The sequence below is a fragment of the Neomonachus schauinslandi genome, chromosome 2, assembly GCF_002201575.2.
Source record: "Neomonachus schauinslandi chromosome 2, ASM220157v2, whole genome shotgun sequence".
NCBI classification, from domain to species: Eukaryota; Metazoa; Chordata; class Mammalia; order Carnivora; family Phocidae; genus Neomonachus; species Neomonachus schauinslandi.
The window spans coordinates 19,006,208-19,020,422 of record NC_058404.1 but is presented as its reverse complement, the minus strand read 5'-3'; positions in this window follow the sequence as shown (position 1 = coordinate 19,020,422).

Here is a 14,215-nt window from a genome sequence, read left to right as displayed (position 1 = left end):
TTTCTCTTGTATTTGCTTTTTCCTGGATGGGGATGGAAGAAAGGGGTATAGACAGCTCAGATCCTTATGTCCTAGTTTGCCTTCCCACCACAACTTTCACAGATCACAGGTCCCAGTGCTCAAATAGTCTCCTTCCTTTACCCACTAATTATTAGTGAGGATGCACAATGTAACTTCCAGAGACTAGCATGTGGAGAGCTATAATTTTTCAGAGCTCCATTTCAATAGCATGACTCTGAGCATTTAGATTCTCCTCCCAAAGAAAATACTGTGTGTCGTCTCTCCACCAAGAATAAAGCCATTTACTTGTGGCTCAATGGCTCCTGGTCCTTTGGCACAAGGAAGGGGAGCAAGGCACTCTTGAGTGTGCTGCTTCACAGTCTCCAGGTGCTGGGGAGTTGTGGTGAGTGAGATCAAAGTGGAGTCATGGGGCAACATGGGAAATGAGGGACCTGTAGCACTGAAACTTTCCTTTTGGAAAATTGCAAGCAAGATGTTTATGTGTGTGGGGTGTGTATGCATGTGTGTGTGCACATGTGTCTACGTCTGTGTGTGTATTATTTGAAATTAAAGAAAAATAGAGAAGGAAGTTAAATTGCACCTAGTATGCCCATCTAGTTCTGAGACTGTGTTTAGAGAAGTCATTAGAAATAGATCTAGCATGGATCTGTTTATCCAACTGACATTTATTATCTGCCCTCATGCAGCTCAAAGGCTTAAAGGTGGGAAAGCCACATACCAAGTACATATAATTTGTGTTACAAAGAAATAAAGAACTGCCATGAGAACATACACAAAACTGGACTGGTCAACTCTGAAAAGCCATGTTTAAGGTAAAACTTGAGGGAATGGTAGCTGTTAGCTGCATGAGAGGGAGGGTTAAATGAGAGAATTACAGATTCTAAATCCCTGAGACAAGGGACAGTGTAAGCAGAATTTCCTTATGGCTGGAGCTGAAAATAAGTGCACTAAGACTAAAGCAGTAGGTGGGACCAGAACATGGGAGCTGTTCTAGAATATTCTATACCCTCAGGGAGATGGGAGCCCATTAGAAGGTGCTCATCAGGAGAATGAGGAGAGCAGATCTGCATTTTTAAAACACAATCATAAAGCAAGGCAAGAGGACAAAATTGGTATGGTGTGGATGTTGAGAGTAACATAATGGCAGCATCTATAAGTCTATACTTTCCTAATTATTCGTAAGCTTAAGGATCCTCTCTAACTCTCTGCTCCATTTAAGTGTCAGATGACAACTATGGAAGCATTACTAATTGTGAAAAAACATTCTTTCCTGCCCAAGAGAAAAGGGATTGTGGCCTCAATTCAGTCTCATAACATAGGTAATAAGAAAGATAATGAGGGGCGCCTGGGTGGCTCAGTTGGTTAAGCATCTGCCTTTGGCCAGGGTCATGATCCCCTGCTCAGTGGGGAGTCTGCCTCATCCTCTCCATCTGCCTCTCCCCTGATCATGCTCTCTCACTCTCGCTCTCTCTCAAATAAATAAAATGTTAAAAAAAAAAAGATAATGAATTTTCTGTTCAGTAAATCTTCCATTTCTTCCTAATAGCTTACTATCAATAGCTGTCTACTTTCTATAGCCAAAGTTAATTTTGTCCAAATTTTAAATTTGGCAGAAGACTCCAAGCCCAAAAAATTTGATCGAAAATTCACTAAATCTCTTTTTAATGATGGGGAATATTGAAAACCAATTTATAGGAAGGAACATTATAAATGTTATTGGTAAATATCAGGGATTAGTATGTGATTTTTAAAAAAAATCACTCCTGCCTGATTTCTCCTTATAAATTGAAATCCAACCTCATCTCAAATTTTTGAATAGAATTTTAAAGATTGTAAGTTTTGAAGTAAATAGAAATTTCAGAATAGGATACAGAACCTTGAAAAATAATCTGATACCATCTGATATTTGAACTTCTTGAGAGTATGCACATGAAATCGTGGTTTACCTTTGTTACACATTTGAGGTGTCAAGGGTCCCAGTAATTTCTCCTAGAGATGACTACTATCTCCTCAGTTCCCCTTGGGGTCAAGCTGAAGAAGTCTACTTCCTCTCTACTGAACAGTCTCACAGCAGATGTTCCCTGTTCCCCACCTGGTCCGCATTTGACATGGTTCCCGTTACTTCTTTCATCCTTTGAATGAAAACGTCATGTCTTCTTTTCAGCTTTCTTGATTTTGCCAGGCCTGACTTGTAATGCTTACTGTACAAGCAATTAATAGGATTTGAAAGGTCAATGGGAAACAGATTAAAGAGCATTCTCTAAATGCCAGCACTCCATGAAGCCAGGTCTGGAATGTGCAGGGTCATCCCTGTAGACATTCTGACCTTCCCCCGCACCCCCCCCCCCCCCCCGCCCCCGTCAGTTATTAGGTGGTTTACGAAAGTCCAAACAGCATTAATCAAACTGACAGGGAAAAAATCCTGTATTTGTATATGCCATTTAGAAAAAGTTATGTTAGCATAAGAAGTTTTGCTTTTGAAAATGTGAAAGCATGCAAGCACAGAGGCATTTTTCTGCTTAGTGTGGAAATGTAGTGATCACTGAGGGAACACTTTGCACAGAAGGTTTCCTGCAGTCCCACTTTGTAACGCTCCTCTTAGCACCCTCACTCCTAAACCAATTAGAAAAATAAGTTAACAGCTCTGGGCAAATGGTCTCTCAGATGAAGACAAAGGTTTCAAGGAGGCAGGGCAATGATTGGGTAACACTGCTACAAGAAGGTAGAATATATAGTAGGTGTTTTCTTATACTGCAACTCTCAAAGGACATTTGATTTGTCTCTTGGGGCTTAAAACTACTAGTATCGATCAAAATCATCCTTCCTGTACCATAATACCTTAGCCTTAGGTTCTTTCAAATTGTACCAAATATTTTCCGAAACTGAAAATTGGGATGCATTATAGATACTTCGTTCTCATTTTAGCATCATATAATGATTTAATGAGGCTCACTGGGTTACAAATGGGATAGAACATGTTCCCTTGTATTCCTTTTTTTTTTTTTTTCTCTAATAAAATGATCTCATGAGAATGTTGCTATTACTTTTTTTCCTTTGGGGGAAAATTTGTCGCTTTCATGACATTAGAATATTTTATTTTAACCTTACTTTCTTTTTTCTACTTTTCAACCTTTCTTTTTTTTTTTTTAACTACTTTTTTGGGGAGGCATCTTCCTAATATCCCTTTAAACTAGTCTAATCCAGTATGAATGCAGTACCCTCAGTTCAGTTACTAACTGGGATAAGTGCCTAACCTTAAAAATTGTTTAGCATTTTACTGTTCAATATATTCTACTACTCATGAGGGTATCAAGAAATAAGATTTAAAAAATCATTATCAGATGAAAGATACTCATCAAATATATGATCATTCTTTTTTTTTAATTTTTTTTAAAGATTTTATTTATTTATTTGGCAGAGAGAGACACAGTGAGAGAGGGAACACAAGCAGGGGGAGTGGGAGAGGGAGAAGCAGGCTTCCCGCGGAGCAGGGAGCCCGATGTGGGACTTGATCCCAGGATCCTGGGATCATGACCTGAGCCGAAGGCAGATGCTTAACGACTGAGCCACCCAGGCGCCCAAATATATGATCATTCTTAAGGAGAAACAGAGGATTGATTTTTTTCCTCATTTGAAAGCATTAACTTCAGGCTCATTTGTAATAAAATGATTTATTTATCATTGCTGAGCAGGGGAAATTGCTTTTCTAAAGTAATAACACTCCTTTATTTTCTAAAAAAAAAAAATAGATAATTACAGTAGCACATAAGACATTAAGAATTTCTGCTGCCATCCTAATTCTCCCTCCCATTCTCCAAATCTGCTATTTCCCTGAAAGTTTTTAAATCAGCAAGCTTGAAATGAGTTTCCTCAGAGTTCTTTTTCTGTCTTTTCCAAAATTTCCTAAGGTTACTCTATATATACCTGAATGCCAATAATTGTCTTGTATAGACGGAAGTAAAATAAATGAGATGGCTAAAATTCATTTTTATCTCATAAATGTTACACCTTGTCAATTAAAACAAATACTCCTTTTCTGTGCCAAGAAAACATTTTCTGTTACATTCCCAATCTGCTTCAACTGCCATTGGGTACAAGAAAAACCTCTAACAGATGGGAATCAGTAAATAGCAATTGCAAGTAGAACTGACTATCTGAATAACAAATGGGGAGACATATTTTGTGAGTTACCTTGGCAGGCAGACATGGTTCTGAGGGCTTTTTGAGATGCTATACTACTGATTCTGAGGATAAGACTGGGGCCCAGACACACTCCAAAAAAGAAAATATATATATGCTTTACACAGACCATCACCCTTTATCACACTTTTCACACAGTCAAGGTTGTCAAGACCTTTCTGTTCTGAGAAATACTTGGGAATAGTGAAATACAGGAAGTAAAGTGTGCAAACAAAGGAGGTGTTCATCCACAGCCAAGAGGCTAATATAGCTACCCTGGAGTCAAGGATCACAATGTCCTTCTTTAACCTCTAACCTCACTTCTAACGAGAGAGACAGAAATATTATTCAGTGGATAAACATGGTGATTGCTCTCTTTCCAAGAGCACAAACTGTTGTAGAACATGGTGCCTAGGGAAAGGCTTAGATCAGAGCCTGTAGAGGGAGAAAGTTGCCTTCAGAACCAGATGTGCTGGATTGCTGAAAACACCAAACAAGTGAAGTCTCTGACCTCTTCCAAGGCAGAACTAGTAAAAAGCTTGTCTCTGCTTTCTACCCTCACCCAAACCTGCTTCATGAGTTGCACCTTTGAAATTTCTCTTTCAGGAATGCCTGGGTGGCTCAGTCAGGGTTTGCCTTTGGCTCAGGTCATGAGCCCAGGGTCCTGGGATTGAGTCCCACATCGGGTTCCTTGTTCAATGGGGAGCCTGCTCTCCTGCCTGCCACTCTCCCTGCTTGTGCTCTCTCCCTCTATTTCTCTCTCTGACAAATACATAAATAAAATCCTTTTTTAAAGAAATTTCTCTTTCGAGTCTGAGCAGCATGTGCAAGAGGAGTCCATGCCACCAAGAAAGGTCTTAAGTGTGTGCTGAGATGGTAGGTAGGAAAGACACAGAGGGATATCCTCTGTGGCTTTTGCTTTTCCCCAAATCACCTATGCTTCTGGATTAAGGTCTGAGACTCTGAGGAATAAACCAAGCTAGTTATCCCCACACAGACTTGCACAGTTCCACAAGAAGAAGGAAGATTTTCTTTCAGTCTGGCAACAGCAAGCTGTCCTCCCTAGCAGCCAATGGAAAGCCACCACCACCACTTTGAACTCACATTTTCCTCCAGTGAACTTTTGTTCAAACAACCCTACCTATTTCCTCCTTTCCTCTATAAAAGGACACTCTCCTCCTTTGTTCTCTGGACTTGCCTACAGTTTGCCATGGTTTGCTTGTCCTGAATTGCAATTCCTCTGCTATTTCTGAATAAACTCTGTTTTGCTGGCTGAATTGCTTACCTTTCCTTTCAAAGGTTGACAGTAACAACCTGAATTCTTTCCTATCCTTTCAATTAGAGAGATACAGATCTTAGAGAAGGACTGGAAGAAGAAAGCAGGTTTGGAGGAAAGGAACATGTGAGGGCAGTTAAAAGAAGGTTCTCTGAACTTCTAAAATGTCTCTGTTTCCCATGCCCTAGGATTGCTTTCCACCTTCTCTTCGCCTTGCCTTCTGCAGGGCCCTGGAACAGTGGAGTAGCTAAAAATGTGCTATCAACTGTACTTTTCTCCTAGGACCTTTTATTTGTTTTCAGAAATAAGACCACCAATGAACAATAATATAGAATGTGTATGTTCAAGTTATGCATGCTTCATTATTTTCATTAATCTTTGAAATGCTTTTAATACATTCCTAGGAAGCAAGAGAATAGTTTGGGATGAAAATTTATCCAAGTGAGATTTAAAATATTATTATGGCTGGGAAGGATTTAGAAATTAGGTTTTATACTGATTGCTCTTCAATTGTTCAATCAACCAAAAGGTAAATGGGGGAATATACTGAATTTTCTTAACCTCAAATTGATGAAGAACATCAGGGTTGTTTTTTTTTTTTTTCCACAGCATAAGCTTTGAACAGATAATCATAATCATAGGATGTTTGTATTCAAAATAATCATCAACATCATTATCAACACCAAAAGATAATTTTTGTCATGCTTTTACACACTGACTTGTCTATGCTGAGTCACACAGAGGGACTAAACAAGGCCCCTGGCTTTCCTATCAGTGTCCTTGTTTTTTGTTTTGGTTTGGTTTCGTTTGGTTTGTGTGTCCTGTCTTTCACATGTCTCCCTTCATCCTCTCCAGGGAGCCACTCTGCTCATTACTGGTCCCTGGCCTCCCAAATGGCATTTGTGTACCTCTTACCATCTGTCTGTGTCCCTCACCAAGTCCTTCTCCAGGACTCAGCAAATAAAGCTAAGCCACTCTGTGCTCCAGACATCTTAGTAAATGCCCAACCTGTTCGATTACAGTATATTTAGGAAAGTCCTTATGTTCTTGTGGTATATTGCTGCCAACCTACCTGGAGCTGATCTGCTCTACTGCACAGTATATACATATATGTGTAAGTTCTGTACAGAAATAACTTGCACTAAGAAAGCAACACAATGAGCTCTAATATGAAAACGCATAGCTACTTAATCATAATTGTAGTATTTGTATTCACTATTTATATACTCTACAGAAACGGACATAATAAAAATATAAGGTAGCAGATTCCAGGGCTTCACATAAACTAGTCTTTGCATATTGCCACTGTCCTAGAAACAGCACAACAGTTGGTAAATAACGTAAAACTTTCTTGGGTAATTTTCGAGAGCAGGATGTAGGAGTACTGTACATTGCTTGTGTCTACCCATGTCCAGTTAGAAAAACAAAAACAACTCTAGGTATTTCAAATAGATTTGATTAGAAAATTGGTTATAAAAGTAACAAAAAAAAATGTATAGACAGAAAGAGAAAGAAAGAAGGGATGAAGTTCCCCCAGAGACTGCAGAATTTACTGCCATTAGTAACTGCAGAATGTCCTCACTGCTCCTGGGGCCAAGGAAACAACAGGGAGATGATGATGTGACCCCATGTCCACATGGCTGCGCTGCCGTGGATGCTAGAGTTCCTCCAGAGCCACTGCTGATGGAAGCTGGGAGCCCACACTCCTTGTGACTGCAGGAGTGAGAGCCCAGGAGTGCTGGGCTGACAAATCTGTTGGAGCCTCCATGGCTGCTGATGCAGGAACGCGGGCTGGCACTCACTGTCACTTGCCAAATGCACTGCTAGGAGTAAAACAGTGGCTGAAAACAAGGATCTGCCCTCCTTCCCATCTTCCAATGTCTTGCCAGTGCCTCCCATCATCAACAACTTACTGGAAATCTATCCCAAGGGATTCTGGAAAATGTAGTTTTCAGATATCCTGCCCCTATAATACAGAAAAAAGCACAAATAGGGGGGGACTGGGGCAGAACACCACACAAATGGCCATTTCAATGCTTTGTATAGAAAGTTCTATATGCAGATAGCTCTGTAGGAAGCCTGGTTGGCATCTATCTCTTTCCCAAGTACTCCTACTCCTATCACCTGCTAATCAGGCTTTCCTGATTTGTGTGGTCACTATTCTGGCTTTCCTGATTTTTGTGGTTTTTGCTTGTCTCTCTCTCCCTCACCCTTTCTGTGTCACCATTCTCTATCCCTGAATTCTCACAGGCTGCCTGGATTTCCACTTGTGTTCACCAACTGTGTCAAGGACTCTAAGGCAGCTGGAGTTTCAGTGGCTTCTTAACCATATTTTCCCTTATTCCATTGTTCAAAGTAGTGTGTGGGTCAGCATAGAAACCAGTTTTGTTTTGTTTTGTTTTACTTTACCTGGTTGGTTTCATAAAAAAAAAAAAATCACTTTATGCTATAGCCTGAATGTTTGTATCCCCCTGAAAATTCCTGTGTTGAAATCTTAATCCCCACTGGGAATGTATTAAGATGTGGGCCTTTGGTGGGTGATTAGGTCATGAGAGTGGAGCCTTCTTGAATGGGATTAGTGCCCTTATAAAAGGGAGCCCCAGAGCTCCCTCTTCTACCATGTAAAGACAGAGCAAGATGATGAGGCATGAACACGGAAGTGGATTCTCACCAGACACCAAACTTGCCAGCCCCTGGATCTTAAATTTTCCAGCTTCCAGAACTTTGAGAAGCAAATTGTTGTTGTTCATAAGCTGCCCAGGCCATGGTGTTCTGTCAGAACAGCCCGAACTAAGAGAACTTACTGCAGGAAGAAAACTCAAATTGGAGGTCAGAGACAGGCTCTTGTCCTGGATTCACTAATCATTTGATATTACAAATGAAATGAAAGGGGTTGGATGTGATATCTAAATTCAGTCCTACTCAATTATATGAGGTTTTATAAAATTCATTTATGTCTAAAATAACCGATGTCTCAATTTTGAAAAAGTTTCATGGGTATAGCATTTAAAAAAGGAAGAAAGGTAGATTCCCATACCAGGAAAAAAGACCTATATCTATTATAAAATCAATACACACATAGAGTCCAGAAAATAGTGCAAAATTCCCTTCCTTGATTTTCTTCAAAGTAGCTATCATTCTGTAGCAGGTGTCCTGGATTGGCTTCCACCTTCTTTCCCCCACACTTCACAGTTCCTCAGTCTCTTTGCTGTCACCATAGAGTTGCACTTTTTCCTCTTTTCCTCCATCTCAAAAGGCCTGCCATTCAATTTCACATGGGCATTCCCTTGTTAAACCTAGAAGAATATGGCTTCCAAACTCATGTCATGACAATGTGACAGTCATCTGCTCTTCCTTTAAAACTTGGGAGTGACACATCTACCACGCAAAGAAATTTCCTCTTGCTGATATTGACCAAAACTTAGAACACGATCTTTCAAGACATTATCTCTCTAGCTCTTTCCTCATCTTTTCAATCACCTTATTTATTACCCTAGATATCTATGACTAAAGATGCAAAAATACAGGTCACAGTATAAGAGATGTGGGATGAGAAAATCCCAGTCTACCTTGCTTCAGAATGTACATAGAGTTAACTATATCATAAACTGTAAAGAAGGAACAAAAGAGTTTTAAAATTAAAGAAGGCTATAGCACAAGGAATGAGGGAAAAAAAAAAACAGATTAGTATACTTCTTGGCCTATGGCCATGCATTTCTGTACATACGGTTTATTGCACTCTTTCTTCACTTGATAACAATGAATGCTTCAATGAAATATATAATCAAGGGAGTTGCAGAAAGAAAACTAAGAGTGTTAGTAAAAGGTACTAATGTTTATTGGTAACACTCAAATCAGAAATGTATATTAAAATGAAGTTTGAAAACTAATTTTCATATTTGATTTGAACAAAAGCAGCTTATTTGCAAGACAGTCCCATACATTCCCAGATCTTGTCCAGAATTTGTAACATCTGCTTTTATTGTTTAGAAGTAGTATTTTGATCACTGCATAAATCAACCCTTTAAAAAATTGTTTATATTAAGGAACATGTAAAACAAATCCCACTTTTTAAGAATTTTCATAGGGCTTGGGGATTTTTAGTAAAAACAGAAAGAAGGGAAACAAGTAAACAGCAATATGCTCATTTCATATATTTTGAGGTCCACCTGTTTAAATGTTTCCAAAGCCATTAAATGCATCTGTTATGTTTTTCCTGTGATAAACAAATTATATGAAAAAAATAGCATGTATAAGTAAAGTCAATTTACATGGGCTTTCAGATAGAAAATCAGGAAGATTCAAAAGATACCTCAGATTTAATAGCCAGTCCCCATTTTGAAGTTGGGACAAAGTGGGCTTAGCTATATAATCTTGGGTACTTCATTTTCATCCTCTGTAAAAAGAGAATTTTACTATTTACCTCTGGTGAGTTTTTTGGGGAATTTCGGAGTCCTTGTGTAGTAAGGGCAAGGTACATACTCATCCTTCAGTTAATAATGTGTATTATCATTAAAACAGGAAATGTACGTGAATATAGTTCTATGTGCCTGCATTCACACATATTTCTTCTTTTTGTACATTAAGATATTGTGGAATCCCAATGGGCTGTGGTTTCTCTCACTAGTATGTTCCAAAGAGCACTAGACTACAGCTGTCTGTCATATACAGGAGCAGAACTGGCTACTATTTCTGGCTCAGTGACTACAATCTCCAACACCTTGAGCCAGTCATGTACCCTTTGTCCATTTCTTATATTTATAATTAGGAGACGATAGTAAGTGGTCACAGAACTGCCTCGTAGCTCTCATATCCTGTGAATCTTTGAAGCTGAATCCTATGCACTGTTAGGTTTTATTACTGTATTAGTATATGCCTTCTACTTTTTAGGATATTTCACGATAGGGAACACATAATTTCCTTTGGTATATAAAATAAGATTCCTGAATGACATAACTGCATATTCAGCAATAAGCAACACCTTGATACTCATAGTTTTACTTATGTGAGGGACTTAATATTACTGTGTAATCTACATATGCCTCTGTGCTCTGAGCAGCTTCTATCCTTAACCTATGGCATTCCTCAACAGTTCTCATCACTTCACTTTATCCCTCCCCCCAAAAGAAGAACCTATTTCAGTGAGCATTAGTTCGAAATGGACATTTTATTAAATATCTTTTGAAGAAACATGAATGGGGGAGGCAGTGTTGTCAACAGCACAGGAGTTCACCTTTCTGTTAGTCTGGGTCCCCTGAGAAGCAGACACTGGTGCAGGCTTTAATATGCAAGGATTTTATTAAATTCCTATGAGAGAAAATGGTAAAGGAGAGAAGGCTGGAGAAAGCATCTGAGATTGTCATCCAGTCTAAGCAAGTTTCTTCAAGGCCACTGGGGCAACCCTGAGCCAAAGCTGACCACGAGGAGCTCACGTCTCCCAGGAACGGGTTGCTTTGGTGTCGTTACTGCTCTCAGGCATTGGCTGAGCGCTGCCATGACATATCGGCTGCAGCACAAATCCAAGATGGATTTCAAAGCTCATCAGCCAGGCCCGAGGTCAGTAACCCTGTCTCTAGTTGGAAACCTATGAGGCGTAGTTTCATGGCCACCAGGGATCTCTCTTCCAGTACCCATTTGCAAAGTGCCACCAAGTGCCCCAGTGGAACTGCCTTTGATTTAGTCTTTCAAGCTCCCTTCACTTGAGAACTCTCCACCAGAGCATTTCCATATCTCTTCCTTTCTCTTGTCTCTTCTGAAGGCTCATCCAAATTTGCATCATCCATCATTATTTTCACTCAGGGAATTAAACATCCATTAGTTACCAGAATTCACCATCCATAGAAGGCCGTGATAACACAGAACACAAAACTTTGCCCGCCATGTTACAGCAAAGCCATGCTGTCATCGAACCCTTCTGTCCCATTTACTATCCAGTACTCCATCACCTGGCTTCTGGATCCACACAGTGTCCTTTTATTTTATTTATTTTATTTTTTTTTAAAGATTTTATTTATTTATTTGCAAGAGAGAATGAGAGACAGAGAGCACGAGAGGGGGGAGGGTCAGAGGGAGAAGCAGACCCCCCGCTGAGCAGGGACCCCCCGATGCGGGACTCGATCCAGGGACTCCAGGATCATGACCTGAGCCGAAGGCAGTCGCTTAACCGACTGAGCCACCCAGGTGCCCCACACAGTGTCCTTTTAATTGCCGAATCTACTGGACATTTTACAGTTATTATTCTTGACTTTTATATCCATTTGACATTATCGATCATCCATTTCTCAAAATTCTGTCTTTCGTGGACCACTGTGATCGAGTACACTGCCCATTCTCCTTGCATCTTTATGACCATTCCTTTTCTTTTTCCTCATGTTTTTGTTCCTCCCCATGCCTTAAATAGTGGTGACCCCAAGCCTTGTGCTCTTTTCACTCTATATACTTTCTGTAGAAACTTTATTCTCTGCTGTGTAATAATTTTCATTTATTTGTGTAATGTTGTATTATTAAGCTCCTAGTATGAACCATTTACAATACTATGTCCTAAGGATGAAATTATAGGGGGAAAAAATCTCTGGCTTTGAGGTACATATTGTCCAATGGGGGAAATATAAAAGTCAATAAGCAATTACAGGACAATGAGATACTGCTATATTAGGTGAGTGCACATGGTTTAGGGCGCCACAGGAGGGCATCTAACTTACACTTGGGAAATTAGAGAAGCTTCTTATAAGAAGACAATCAACATTGTGTAATAATAACAATAAGGGGCAGTAGGGAATTCCAAACTAAGAAAGCACCACACTTGAAGGCATAATTAGTTTGGTATATCGGCAATATTGCATGAAAGGAAAAGGGAGAGGCTGGGTCAAGAAATTGTTGTAAAGTGAAGCTAATGAGAGGAAGAACCTTATGTGCTATGTTGTGGTCTTTGGGTCTTGTGCTAAGAACATTGAGGATTGCTGATGGGTTTGAAATGAGAACATTACATAATTTATTTAAAAGTTTTGGAAGCTCACGCTATAGAAAGGATGGCTTAGAAATGGGATATCCTTGAAATAAGAACACTATCTAGGAAGTACTTCAGGTCAGTTCAATAAAATATTATTTAAGCCTACTATGTATCAGTTACTTTAAAATGTGTTTAAAAATTAATACAGGCTTAGAGTCATGTGTATGATACAATCCTATTAAATCAAAGCCAAAATAAAATCAAAGCAAAACAAAAAAGAACACTAAAAGTATACGTATATATTTAATTTACATATAATTTAATGAACTACTATAACTCAGTTACCAAAACCAGAAATTCTTCACTCTTCCATTTTCCACTCCCCTCACATCCAATATCCAATATCACAGTTGACCACAGCTAACCAGGCCAGACTTATATATCTGACGGGCCTCCTCATTGACCTCATCTCCCTTCTACTTTCCTGGTCTAAACTCCAAAGTCTGCTTTGTATAGATTCCCTTTTTCCATCTCCACTGTCTCCATCCTAGCCCACACCACCATCATCTCTTGTTTAGCCTCTGGCAATAGCTTCCTAAATAGGTCCCAGATTTTCATTCCTCCCCTCTGTGATCTATTCTCCACTTACTAGACACAATAATCTTTATGTAATGGAAGTCAGATTAGGTGATTCTGCACTTAAAATCCTCCAATAACTTTTTGTTGTATTTAAAATAAAACAAAACTCTGTCCCAGGCCCTAAAGAGCCTCTTCTAATCCTACCCTATTCAGGTTTTTCATCTCATGCTACCCAGCTTCATCGCCTTCAACATGGTCAATCACATTGAATTTCTGCAGTTTATAAAATAGGCTGTGTTTTTCTCACATGCTCCATTCTGCAAGATATATCCTGTATCTGCCCTTTTCACCTCCTTCGTGGTTACCATCCTGGTCCTTAACACCACCATTTCTTTTTTTTTTTTTTAAGATTTTATTTTTTTATTTGAGAGAATGAGAGAGAAAGAGAGCATGAGAGGGGGGAGGGTCAGAGGGAGAAGCAGACTCCCTGCTGAGCAGGGAGCCCAATGCGGGACTCGATCCCGGGACTCCAGGATCATGACCTGAGCTGAAGGCAGTCGCCTAACCAACTGAGCCACCCAGGTGCCCTACACCACCATTTCTTGCCTGGCTATTCAAATAGCTTCTTATCTGGGCTTCTTGCTTCCACTCTGTGCCCCATAAGGAGCCAAAATGATCCTTTTAAAATGTAAATGCTGAAAATTCTTCAATAGCCTCTCATCACATTTAAAATAAAATCCAGCAAGCTAAGCATAACCAAGCAAGCCATACTTATATATATATATATCTGACTGGCCTCCTTGCTGACCTCAAAATCCCTCTACTTTCCTATGTTCTCCCTCTACTTCAGTCATGCTGGCCCCCTCCCTAGTCTTCAGACACACCAACTTGCCTGAGGATCTGCAGCTCCTTCAGCCTGGACCCTCTCTCAGAAGTCTGCAGACTCTGGCCTTCACTTCTAGTTGTCTACTCAGACAGCATCTCCTTAGACAGATCTTCCCTGGCCACACCCATGTCTCTATACTTGCCCCCATCTGTTTCTATCCCATCCGTTTATTTATTGTTCTTTTAAAAGTTATCACTATCTAACATTATAATCTGTGTTTGTGCATTGCCTACATCCTTCCTTACAATATAATTTCTTGAAGATATCCCTTTGAGTTTTTTATTGTTTCCCCAATATTCAAAACAGGGCTTGACACACAATAGGC